The 13,279-nt window shown below is 41.8% G+C and overlaps 1 protein-coding gene across 1 annotated transcript in view; it reads left to right on the top strand.

Moving 5' to 3' along the window:
- The window catches only part of LOC122800361 (mediator of RNA polymerase II transcription subunit 15-like), a 200,005-nt gene that overhangs the window by 72,550 nt on the left and 114,176 nt on the right, over nucleotides 1–13,279 (top strand). The gene's annotated exons all lie outside the window — the stretch shown is intronic.

Below are 13,279 nucleotides of genomic sequence, written 5' to 3'. Positions count from 1 at the left end.
ACGACAAATGGGTGCTCAATACAGTAAACCAAGGTTACAAGTTTTACTTTCACACCTCCCCTGTTTTACAAGGGTACCCAGACATACCCAGAACTCTCAGGGCAGAGGTAGAAATTCAGATTTCTTCCTTGCTGACTATGGGGGCTATAGAGCCAGTTCCTGCAAATCAGACAGGCCTAGGTTTTTATTCAAGATGTTTTCTGGTACCCAAGAAAGGGGGCACCTGGCGCCCTATTCTGGATCTGTATTTTCTAAACACTTTTCTGTTGATTCCCAAATTCAAGATGCTCACCCTTTAACAGTTACGACCAATGCTGGGCAAGGATTCATGGCTGGTAACGTTGGATCTAAAGGAGGCTTATCTGCACATCCCAATAAGGGAAAGTTGCAGGCAGCTCCTTAGCTTCAAGGCTGGGAAGCAACACTTTCAATTCTCAAAATTGCTCTTTGGCTTATCTACTGCTCCCAGAGTTTTTACCAAGTGCCTGGCTCCAGCCATTGCCTTTTGCAGGCAGAGAAACATCCAAATTTATCCTTACCTGGACGACTGTCTCATTCAAACAAACTTCCCAGAACAACTAGAAAAGGATTTGGATTTTGTGAAGAACACTCACCTCTTTGGTTTACACTCTCAACGAAAAGAAGTCAGTTGGTTCCTACAAGGGAGATTGTTTTCCTGGGAGCAAGTCTGAATACAGCCACCCATATGGTATTCCACCCTCAACAGAAGCAAGATCATCTTTCAGCTTACTTCATGAACTTGGCAAGTATGACCCAGCTTCTGCAAGGCAATTCCTGCAAGCACTGGGGTTCATGCTTTATGTATTTTTATGATCCCATATGCAAGGCTGCGTATGAGAAAAGTTCAATGGTACCTCAAGAATCTTTGGTGTCAACACACTCAGGGCTTAGACTTGATTCTCCCCTGATTCCCTGTCTGCAAATGGAGTTCCTCTGGTGGGCAACAGCCTGTTCTCAGAACAAGGGTCTTCCTTTCCGCCCACTACCTGCCAACCAGACTCTCACCACAGACGCCTCAGATGTTGCATGGGGTGCTCATCTGGAAGGCAGGGGCATACAGGGGACTTGGAGCAACCAGCAGATTCTTCTGCACATAAACTTAAAAGAATTGATGGCAGTGCAGCAGGCCTTGCTGGCTTTCAAGGACCTACTCTACCCTGGGACTCTTATGATCAGGACAGACAATACCACAGTAATTTGGTACATCAACAAGCAAGGGGGACTCACTCTTACCCCTTGTGCAGACAAAGCATGAGACTGTGGTCCATAGCAGCATCCATGGGCTTGCATCTAATAGCCCAGTATCTCCCAGGGAGGCTAAACTCCTTGGCGGATCATTTGAGCAGACATGTTCTGGATCCTCACGAGTGGCAACTGAACAAGGACATTTGCCATTGCATCACTCTTCATTGGGGCACCCCACAAGTGTATCATTTTTCCTCTCGCAACAGTCATCTCCTTCCGACCTTCTGCACCAGGGAGTTTCGCAACAAAGCTTGGAGGGTGGATGTGTTGTCCTTCCCATGGACACATCTCTCAGTTTATGCATTCCCTCCTCTGCCTCTTCTTCCCAAAGTGCTGCTAAAGATAAGGGATGAAAAACCAAAGGCGATTCTGATAGCTCCGGATTGGCCCAGGCAGCACTGGTATCCTCTCCTTCGCAGCCTTTCACAGGCTCAGCCTTGGCATCTTCCCCTTGTACCAGATCTGTTGGTTCAGGGATGGGGGAAAGTTCCTTCATCCTCATCTTCAAACTCTGCATTTAACTGCCTGGCTAATACTTTAAATCTTTCCCTGCAGGTGGTTGAAGTTCTTTGAGGCAGGAGGCCTAGCACCAGAAAATCCTATCCAGATAAATGGAAGAGATTTTGCTCTTGGATGCAGGCTAAAGGAGAAGACTCTTCTCATCCTTCTCTTTCCCTCATTCTTGACTACCTAGCAGGACTGCTTAATGGTGGACTTTCATTTTCATCAGTCAAGATTCATGCTTCAGCAATTTCTGCTCTCTGTTATTTTGATGAAACAGTTCCTGAGGGGAGCTAGTAATCTTAGACCTCACAGAAAGAAGAGGTCCTACTCCTGCTTGGGATCTTAATTTTGTCCTGGAAAAACTTACTCTGCCTCCCTTTGATCCAGCTGCCTCTGCAGATTTGAAGTTTCTATCCTGGAAGACTGCTTTCCTTTTAGCTATTACTTCAGCTAGAAGGGTATCTGAGGTGCAAGCCTAAATGGCAATAGAACCTTTCATTCAGATCGAGTTTCTCTGAGAACTAATCCCGCCTTCATGCCTAAGCTAGTTTCCAGTTTAACCCTTAACCAGTCTATTCACCTGCCTACATTTTTCAACAATCCCCAAAATAAAGATGAAAGGATTCTGCACTCTCTCTTGATGTGCATAGACAGCTGAGATTTTACTTAGGACTAAATCCTTTCGAAAATGTGAACAGCTGTTGGTTAGTTTTGCTCCTGGGGCTCAGGGTAAAGCCATTTCAAAACAAACCATCTCCAAATGGCTTGCTCATTGTATTCACTTTTGTTACCTACAGCATGGGAAGGTTCCCCCTCAGGGTATTAGGACCCATTCTAGTAGAGCAGCCTCTACGTCTGCAGCCTTTCTGAGAGGTGTGCCTACTAAGGACATTCTAGAAGCAGCTATTTGGTCTTCTGTCCATATTTTCACAAAGCATTGCACTCTACCTTTGTTTTCTAAATCCAGGGCTGGTTTTGCCTCTGCAGTTTTGCAGGGCCTTCTTACCAACCCTTAATCTGTGGTCCTTCCCCCACCCTTTGTCTTTTTCCTGGGCTTTGAGAATCAACCCATATGTAATGACTGCAACAGTGAAACACGAAGAACATAGTGCAGTTGTGTACACTTACCATAAATGTAGATGTTCGAGTATTTTCACTGTTGCAGTCCTGGTTTCCCACCCTCCATTCCCCCTTTTTTCCTAAGGCACAGACTATATACATTTTTATTTTTTGTATGACGTGTCCGGGGTGCTTCCTTCCTGGGTTAGTCTTCTTTTGGGGGCTCCTGACAGTTAAGGCAAGAAAAACTGAGGAAATGGCGTTTGCTGCCTCCCTTTATACCCGATGTTCTGACGTCAGTTTTACAACCGGCAGCAGCCGACATCATATACCAAGGACTCTGGTATTTGGGCTGACTGAGGGTTACCGGGAGCCCGGATAACCCATATGTGAGGACTGCAACAGTGAATACACTTGAACGTCTACATTTATGGTAAGTGTACACAACTGTACTTTCTGTTTAAGTCATGGACAAAATTCAAAATTCAGGACCCTAGATCTTGTATTTTTGGTACTGTTTGATTTGCAAATATGCAGGAGATTTATATGTGTGGGATTTGTGGATGCCTTGTAAGCCAGGCATAGATCACCCCTCAGCAATCTATAGGAGACTGAGTTGAGGGAAAGAGCTTTATTGTGTTATGCATAAAGCAGGATTTGTTAAGGTTTGTATTAGTTTTGTGAGGAACTTCTGAGGTCACTATAGTTGCTGCTTATGCCTAGTCAGGTACATACCAAAGGGAGGATTGTACTCTGTGATTGGTCTGATAAAGGTGGAGTACAGTGGGATAATGATCTCTTTGTACATAGATGCCATGGCCTTATTTACAAATTGTGCAACATAAAAGGATTTCCTCACCTCTGTGGCCACATGGTGGTCAAAGGTAAGTATGTCACCAGATTCTGACCACTGGGTTGATTCCTAGGGGGGCATATTATCAATGTGGTAATTAGCCAGGATCATTGACTTTCCAAAGGGTACAATTATGCATTTCTTAGCACTGAGTTTAAGACCATGGTTTTGGCACCATTTGTTAGATAGAGATAGGCCTTCCTGAAGAATGCTTGTGTCTGCAAGGGAGTCAGTGATAACCCTCAGTTTGGAGTCATCTGCAAACTTGGCCGTAAACCATTAGCATTTCCTACCATTTCCGAGAAATAGATGCCAAAAAGAAGCAGGCCGAGTACCGAGCCCTTGGGAACTCCCCTAGTGTTTGGCATCTTATGGTCAGTGAGCCAGTTGTATATCCAGTAGGTGATGAAAGGGATTGTACCTAAATTAGTGAGCTTGTCTAGAATGCCTGAATTGGGGTATTGTTTCAAAAGCCTTTGTCAGGTTGAGGTAAGCTGTTTGTACAGTCTTACCTTCATCCAATGCTTTGTTGACCCTCAGAAAAGTCCACCATATTTAATAGGTATGACTTTCCTTTTATAAGTGAATACATGGCTAACTACCCTAAAATGCTATTTTAAGCTTGAGTAATAACTTAAGGTCAAAACTAAACCCTGTACTTTGTATATATGAGGTGAAGACCTTTAACCATTATGCCTAACCCACCCCTTCTTTTTTTTCACTTTTTGGGCTATGTATTTCTTTCTGCATGTTCGTAGCATAGATGTTCACCTAGGTGTCATTATCTTCTCCTGAGTCACCTTCTTCACTTTTAGTATTTTCTTGTAGAACACTAATCTTATTTTTAAACAGCAGTCCTAGATGGACCTTCATTTGCTTTTAACAGTTTGTCTTCTGCATGCCCCCACAACAGAGAGACTGCATCAGCCTATGCTTTAGAAAGATTAACATTCACTTTCTTTTTATGTGACGAGGCACCCTTTTTGGAGTAGAGCCATTCTTTTCTAGCAGAAAATATATTCCCAAGCTCTCCTTCGGCATGCTTATTGTATTCACTAAATTTAGGTAGTATTTGAAATCATTTGCTTCCATGTTGCAAAAACTTCAAATTTTACAGTGATCCCTGTCATGACATTTTTCTGTGCAATACAAACTTTGCATCTTTCTAGTTATTTTTAACATGACATTGCTTTTCACAGTGAAAGCAAGATGTAGGATAGTCTGCATATAAAAAAGGACACTTCTTTTCAGAAACAAAAACAAAACTGGGTAAAGGTACACGCTGACCCATACCATCCTCCATTCCAGAATCATTCAGTGTTAAAAGTATACTTTGGGGTCTTGCAGAATATCATTTTAAGACTGCAGCCAGACCTTAGAGTCAACAGCTAGCAGTAGTAGTTTGAACAGCTACTTGCTTTTTGAAGTTATAATAAGGGGCAAACTTCATAGTCTTTCCACAGGATGACCTCTGCATGGAAAGCATAGTATGAAAAGCCATCTTCGTCCTGAACTTCATTTCATATGGTTGTAATACCCACAGAAGAATATGTCTGTCTCCAGGTTTCAGAAAACCTAATCCTTTATAAAGAAGACATCTTCCCATAAACATTATGGCAGGTATTTTATTCTTTGGCCCCCATAAAAACAATGCATCTTTCAATAGTAAGGGTTTTATTTTATACCAGCTGATTTAACAGTGTCTCCAAATGATTTTAAGCCACCTTCCTCTGAGTTTCTCATAGGACGCGTCTCCGGCTTTTTCTCCCATCTTTATTGAGAGAGAAAATTAGGTGCTGAACAGCCACCCTACTCTGCCAAGTTTACTAGACACTGATTCAGAACCTGGAATAAATCAGCTGGTGTACAACAGTTCCAGACAGTAATAAAAAAAAAACACCACAGGGTTGCCAAGCAGGAATATGTTACCAAATGTTTTAATATGAGTTGAGCACTTTCATTGTCAATTTTTTATTAAATGAACTTCATCAGAACTGAGCCATCTAGTATTGCTTCTGCTTTAAAAAAAGAAAAGCTGTGTCACATGACTGTCTTCTCCCAATCAACGTTATCCTTAGTATCCTTACACTGACACGGAAACATTTTTGGCAGCTGTCCTGGAAATTTCTACCTCTTCCACCATGGCTAAACCCAATTAATCTTTCCAGGAAGCATTAGTCTGAGTTTCATATACACTGTCTTGCTTCTGAGACAAAACAACTTGTTACAAAACATTACTTTCCATAGTTTACCTTCATAAGGGTTTACTCAAGCATAATGTGACCTCTGTGACCATGCAGGAGGAGGTGGAGTGGGAGCTACAAACTGTGATGAGAAGTAGAGTGCAGACATTACAGGTGTCGTGAAAACATAGGCCAGTGACAAGAGGAGTTAAGTCATCGAAGTGTCTGGTGTAGTTTTTATGCGTGACAGAAAAGGATGGAATGGAGAAGGAGTAGCATTTTGCATAAAAGAGGGCATCTGTTGAAAGGTCATAGTGGAAGAGGAACACCAAATCAAGTAGGGCAAGGGTGTGTGGACAGGGTCAGAACCTGTACAGGAAGGAGGGGAGAGCTGATAGGTTGATAGCAGTCATCCTCAAGTTATATGCAGGAGATATGATGCAAGAGACTGGAGAGGCGAATAAAGAATAAGAAGGAGAATGTAATCATTTCAAGGGCTGTAAGGCTGCTAATAGAAGATGGGAAGCGTCTGAGATGCAGTGGTAGAGAGCACTTATGAGTTGATTACATGTTAGACTAGTAAGGGTTCCACCAACTCGTGCAGGACTGTATCAGAAAAGATAAGTATTCTAATTGTGGTCCTAACCAGTGCAAACTTTGCATCTGCCTTCACAAAGGAAAGAAAAAGGGAGTGCACCAAATCTCAATTCCATGCATGCTTGTCAGAACTAGTAAAATTATGCATCTTTTGTTCTACCATTTAGTGCGACAGAGTACAGTGAGGTAGTAGAAGATAGTGACACTTTTTTCCTGAGATTTCTTAAGAACATGTTAATGATATGATTATGAATAGATTTCAGCTTGAAAATGTAAGTATACTTGTTTGCCAGGATCTGAATGGCAAAAAAAGAAAAAGAAAAATACAGCACCCAAATGAGTAGCTAGGACTGTAACTAAACCATTACAAGTATTGTAGCCAATTTCTCAGAATACTAGCTTCATAGATTTGTAACCATGGTATTCTTTTTTGTAATCATAGGATTTTTGTCAGCTTGTTTGGTATTACTATTTTGAAGGTATACATAAGCTTTGCCTAGGATCTTCTTCCTTGACATCTGCTCTGTCCTAGATTCTGTGTGGAACTCCAGTATTACCACCATTTTGTCTTTCCTTTTCTTTGCCCTTTATCATTTTTCAGGTCAGATATCAGCCCCATATATAGTAGGTTTTTCACGTTTTCCAGGCTGACAAAGAGGCTGTGGGCTGATAATAAGCTCACTGTGCACACTCAGAAGTGTATCCGCTGGTTGGGTCATGTCTCACGCATGATGGATGGCCAAATACCAAAAGACCTAATTTTTGGAAAGCTGAAGTCTGGAAAGAGGCTGAAAGCATGACCCAAATTGTGCTACAAGGACATATACAAGCTTGACCTTGGTGCTCTCTCCATCAGCGCAAACCCTGGGTATTTTCTCAGCTCACACAATTATGCCTGGAAACAGGAAATGAAGGAAGCTGTCACTGTGTATACATGAAACCATCTGGCCCAGGAGAGCAGAGGATAAGAAAGCCCTCAAGAAGATCCGTGCCCGTGATACCAGACCGATGACTGCCTACTGCTGCTCAGAATGTGGAAAGGACTGCCAGCCCCAGATCAAGTTGCACAGCCATTGAAGACATTGATCAAGTCAGTCCAACAGAGGCGTAAACCCATGATCCTTTGGGATAGAAGGATGCCTACATATAGTAGGTAGTCCTGATCTAGTATTCCAGATCTGTCTTTAGTCTCATATTATTCTAGTATTTTTCCTCCCTATTTTAATTGTTCATCTTTTTCCCCGTGTGCTCTTCTGTTTTAAGACAAGACTTTGTTGTCAGGCAGCTATCCTACTAATAATCGCTGAGTTTTTGGATAACAGTTTTTTTTGTGAAGATTTTATGTTGTGATGAGTTTCACTGCAGTATGTTCTGTTGTGCGAGCCAATAGTGTGCTTTTTTCCTTTTCTCCTGTGGTATGGCAATGGAGTTGGTGTATATAATTTTCATGTACTTTAAGTGTTGTGGGGGAGTGTTTTTGTGTGTGTGAGTGTGTGTGCGTTTGCGTGTGTTGGTGGGTGGGTTAAGACAGTTTCTGCTTTTAGTGGTGTTTGGTTTACTATTTTCACATTTAAATTTTCAGTTAACAGGGAGCCAAAAAGATTGTGTCTCTAGTAGGTAAACCCTTTCAGACAGTGACATTGACATGTGCAGCTACAAAATCCTGCTGAGGCTGCTGTGTTTTCCTCTGCGATTTCACTGCAGATCTGCACTGAATTTGACCACCACCCTCATCACTTTACCTGCTTTAAAACATGACATTTGAACCATCACATAATACAGTTGAAAAATATTTTTTTATACAGAACTGTATAAGTTTTACCTCTGATACAGCCTGTAGTGGTAGCTCTCTAAAGATATAACCTGGAAAGTATGACATCCATTGAACCAGGCTGTGCAGAAGTGTTAGTTTCTATATGCGATTTATTGGTACAGTTTTCACTGGAATGTAATGTGACACTTGAATACATTTACTTGAGACTGTAACTGCACCCTCAGATTTAATTGCAAATCCGTTCTGAGTCTGACCTCACAAGATGTCTGTTTCACATGTGGCATGTTATAATTTTTTTTCTTGTGAAATATGTAACTTTTTTTTTTTTTCAATTCGGATGGTAAGACATCTCGGTAAAGATGTATTGTGGACCAGTACTGTACAGAACTTACTATACAAATTAATTAACACCCCCCACGCACTTGTTTATCTAGAATAAATACCTCTCTAAAGGTACCAGAATTCAAGATGCTAACCTGACTACTTTGCTGGTGACCTGATTTTGAATAACAACTCTGGCAGCTGTAGGAGCCATTTGGGGAGGATGGAGTGCGAATGCTGCCAACTCACCCATTTGGAGGGGGGTATTTGCGAGACACCCCAAAGGTGACACCTTGTGGAAGCACTGTGAATTAGCTAGTGGATTTCTACCGTGCTGAACTTGTGCTGTCATAGTGCATTTGTATCCGAGAGGGATTTGGTATGTCGAGACAGCAGTGGCAGAGCTCAGAGCTGACAAGGGGGTAAGGGTGCTCCAAATGAGAGAGGGGATGCTGCCCCCCAACTCAGCACCAGCAAACTGGTCTATCTACCACCAAATTCATGCTGGACAACGAAAAACTGATTGGGTTTCATAAAGGAATCATATATTGCCTAGCATGAGGAATGCTGTGCTGCAACCCCCTCTCTTCCCAGAACAAGTGGGCAGATAGAGTGCTGGTAGTGTAACCATCGGGTGAGGTCAGGGAGAGGCAACTCTTGGACACAGCTAGACAGCCTTCCTCAGTCAGGCCATGGTGGAGGTCTTGCAAAATACTATAAGAAAGCATCCCCAGAACTCCATGAAAGCAAAATAATCCTGAAGGTATTGGAGTACATAGCATCTGTGATCCTGATGGTACCTCTAACAAGTCTTCATATGTGAACTTCTCCACCTGTTGTCAGTACACTTAGTCCTTGTAGGCGATTATCCTTATCCCGCCCTCCATCCAGCAGGAGCTAAAGTGTAGGTACTGCAAGTACAGAGAAGCTGTGGGCTTTCATTCAACAGGCACCCCACTCATTCAGTCTACAGCCTGGAGAGCTCACTCGGATGCTTAAGGCAGATCAACATGAATAAGGGGATAGCAGTGATCCAGGCCCCAGGGCTTTCAGGCATATGTGGAAGCCAAGAGTTATGCATCTAATGGCAGGCAGCATGGCCATGATGTAGTACATAAATAGAAACTCATTTAGTTATTTATTTATTTGCAGTTTGTTTACCAGGATAGTCCATCGGGCCACAAGGAACCCATTTTCAATGGAGTCCTGGGGAGAAAAGCTCCAGTAAATTACAAGTATATCAAGTTTCAGAATTACAAGATTACAGGATAACAGTTCCTACAAATTTTACAAAACAGTTAATCGGACATTAGAAAGAGAATACATGGTATTGAGAGTTTCAATAAATTAGCCTCTGAAAAATTCCATTATATACAAATTAAGGTAGTAAAAAAATGCAAATTCCTTCTGGAGGTTATGGGCTAAAGGAAGTTATTAGTAGATACGATTGGGTAAAGAGAGAATTATAGTAGGATGTTATGTAGGAAAAGAGCTATTAGTAGGTATGTTAGGCAGAGAGAGAATTATATTAGGATGTTATGTAGGATGAGAACAAGTGTATTCCCATTGTGAGATTAGGTGCGAGTGAAGTAAAGTTTTCAAGATAGAGGGACTGTTAGTGGTACGGATAAGAAGTGGGAGAGAATTCCAGTGACGTGCTAAGCAGAAGGATAGAATATGTTTGCCTGGAGGGCAGGCAGGTAGGTTTATGCAGCTTGATTAGGTTTTGGAACTTAGATCGAAGGCATCTGTTTGGACAATGCATTTGGAAGGTAGAGGCAAGGGACAGAGAGAGGGGCAAAAAAAAATTGTGTGTGCCTGGATAAGTTGGATATAAGTAAGATAATTGGGAATTCAAGCTAGTTCAGTTGGTGCAGGGAGATGCAGTGATGGGTATTGGATCTGTGGGTAGTTGCAAATTTTGAGATTTTATAGTATTAGTCAGTGGACACTCTACAGGCTAGCAGTGACTACTTCGTAATAGTCCTAGAGTCTCACATATAGCCAAGGGCTTTGTATATCTCTTCCCAGCAAGACTCCATAGCATATAATCTAAGCAGGTCCTTAAGGTGATCTGGATAATAAAGGAGGAGGGGCTAAAAATGATGTTGATAATTCCATTTTGGTCTAAACAGCATTGGTTCTTCCTCCTGCTAGAAAACTCCATGGAGAAACAGTTCACCCTTCCTCAGTGGATGAAAGTTTTGACACAAATCTGCAGACTTTATATTGATACTTTGGATGATATTGCTGTGCTCTACTTTGGGCACCATTTGGTAAAGGGTATGCTTCATATCAGGAGGAAAGCAAGAAAGCCTGCTACTACAGAATCCTACCTAAAATGTAAAAGAAATGACCATGGGCAAATGAGATTGTCTAGATAGGACTAAAAATGTGTAAGACCAACTTTTAATATGTTTGGCTGCTAAAAGGGAATGGAAGTCCATTTCCAAGCAAGGCATCTCCAAGTGGTAGCACCTGATCAGCAGGTTGCAGTAGGCCTCCACTGGATAGGATTGTACCAAGGATTCAGATGGGGGAGTTCCCTTCTCTCAGCTTCATGGGCAGGTATCTGCTTTGTACTGGGAAGCTGCTGACATCCCGGGATGTGAACTTCTTGCTGATCAAGAAACTGAAAGGTGCTGTGAAAGCTGACCCAGAAGTTGGGCCTTCTGTGTCAAAAGTACCAGTGGCTTTATACTACTGCAGTGACAGTCCTATTTGAATCTGATATTATGGGAAGTTCCCTACACAACCGTAGTGTTAATTTACATGCATACTGTCTGTTTGGAGTGTGCCCCTTCTAATGAGATTCACCTTCTTTGATTGTAAAAATGATCCTTAACTATATTGGTCAGATTAGTGCACTTTAGCTTGTTGCTGTCAGATTCATAGGTAGGTACTAGGCTATCGGCTCGAGGGCCTAAGTAAGCCTAACCAACAAGGTTCCCTGGCTTACGCCACCACGTCACATATTCGTTTATTCTGATCAGGGAAGTCCATTAGATTAGAGCATTCCACTGAGGATGTGCGCTCACCGCAGTGGTAGTCTAATTTGATTAAATTTAATTTGTTTGTGTCTTTCGGCTTTTCCCGGTTAGGGGTCGCCACAGCGGAACTCCGGTCCGCTAATGATTGGCAGTTGATTTTTACGTAACGGCTTGCCAGGCCTCACGCACAACCTTCAACGAAGGTGCGCCCATTCACACATGTCTCCACGCAGAAGACGCTCTAGCTGAGAATCGAACCGGACAACGTCTTCCTGTGAGGTGACACCACTACCGCAGCACCACCACCGCGGGTAATTTGATTAAATTTAATAAGGCTAAAAATTTTAACTTTAAGTGAGTAGGAATGTTGTTTTTTATATTTGAGATTTCTATAGAATGAAGGACACCTTATACTGCACATAGTGGAAAGAAAATAGAAATTTAACATGTAGTCATGGATCTTCGTGTTAGCAGAAGAAGGGTTAAGATGGTGACCATGTTTTTAGATCGCGCTAGTTATCCTTTATAAATTTAGTAGATATAGATAAAGAATTGTTTCACATACTTGATGTAATAAATTAGATAAAAGGGATTAGACAATCAAAATAGGTTTACAAATGTTAAACAAAGAAGAATGCTTCTGAGAAAAATTAATATCATACTCTGGCCACTGGATGGCAGCAAAGTGGAAGCAAAGAAACTAAGGAAAATAAAACCTATTGGTATGACATACTCGGCAATTATAACCAGTAACATAGCAGATGGAATACTGCATATTAGCATATTGCTGACATATGATGGGCCAATGCTAGCTATTTTAACCAGAAGCAAAGCACCAATGACTGGCGTTATGAGACTTTCTACCAATAGAGACTGATGTTTGTGTCTTTTGGCTTTTCCCGGTTGGGGGTCGCCACAGCGGAACTCCGGTCCGCTAATGATTGGCAGTTGATTTTTACATACCGGCTTGCCAGGCCTGCCGCACAACTTTCAACGAAGGTACGCCCATTCACGCATGTCTCCACACAGAAGACGCTCTAGCTGAGAATCGAACCAGGCAGCGTCTTACTGTGAGGCGACAACGCTACTGCAGCACCACCACCGCGGGTCTACCAATAGAGACTGATAAGTTAATATATTAGCATAATTTTGGCGCCATTTTTAGATAGTAGCCATAGGCTACTCAATAATGAACAAGAAAGTCTACTGGATATTCAAACAACAAAGGCGAATGAATTGATATGATAGGCTAAGAAGTTAATTAATTCCAAATCCTATTGGTTAGTTTTTGTATACATATAAAGCATTATTATTAAAAGTTAACAATCTGAAGAAGGCTAAACAGCTGAAAGCGCTCATCATTTTACATGTTTGGAATTTTACAAGCTGCTTTTATTTTATTATTTTTTCTATTAAACCTGTTTGCAGTCTGACACAGGACTTTATCATGGTGGAATTTTTAATGTGCTGTGGTGGATTACGTTGCTCCATTTTTTCCACTGGTAAACCTTCAACAAGTGTTAAGATAGTTTTTCTTGAATTTTATAAATATATATGTATTTTGTGTGAGGAGTTGTGTGTATAAGCTGTTGAATCCTACAAGTGTGGCTTGACCTTTCAGGTGTATGTATAGTCCAGGACCTACTGTTGAAAGATGACCACTGATATGGCGTGTTTTCATATGACAAGACCACATATTACTGCTACAGCTGTTTAATGGCAGATCCATGGA

This window comes from Protopterus annectens, chromosome 4.part0, assembly GCF_019279795.1.
Source record: "Protopterus annectens isolate FY-2018-M chromosome 4.part0, PAN1.0, whole genome shotgun sequence".
Taxonomy (NCBI): domain Eukaryota; kingdom Metazoa; phylum Chordata; order Ceratodontiformes; family Protopteridae; genus Protopterus; species Protopterus annectens.
Note: the sequence above shows the minus strand (reverse complement) of the source record. Positions and strands in the feature narration are given on the sequence as shown.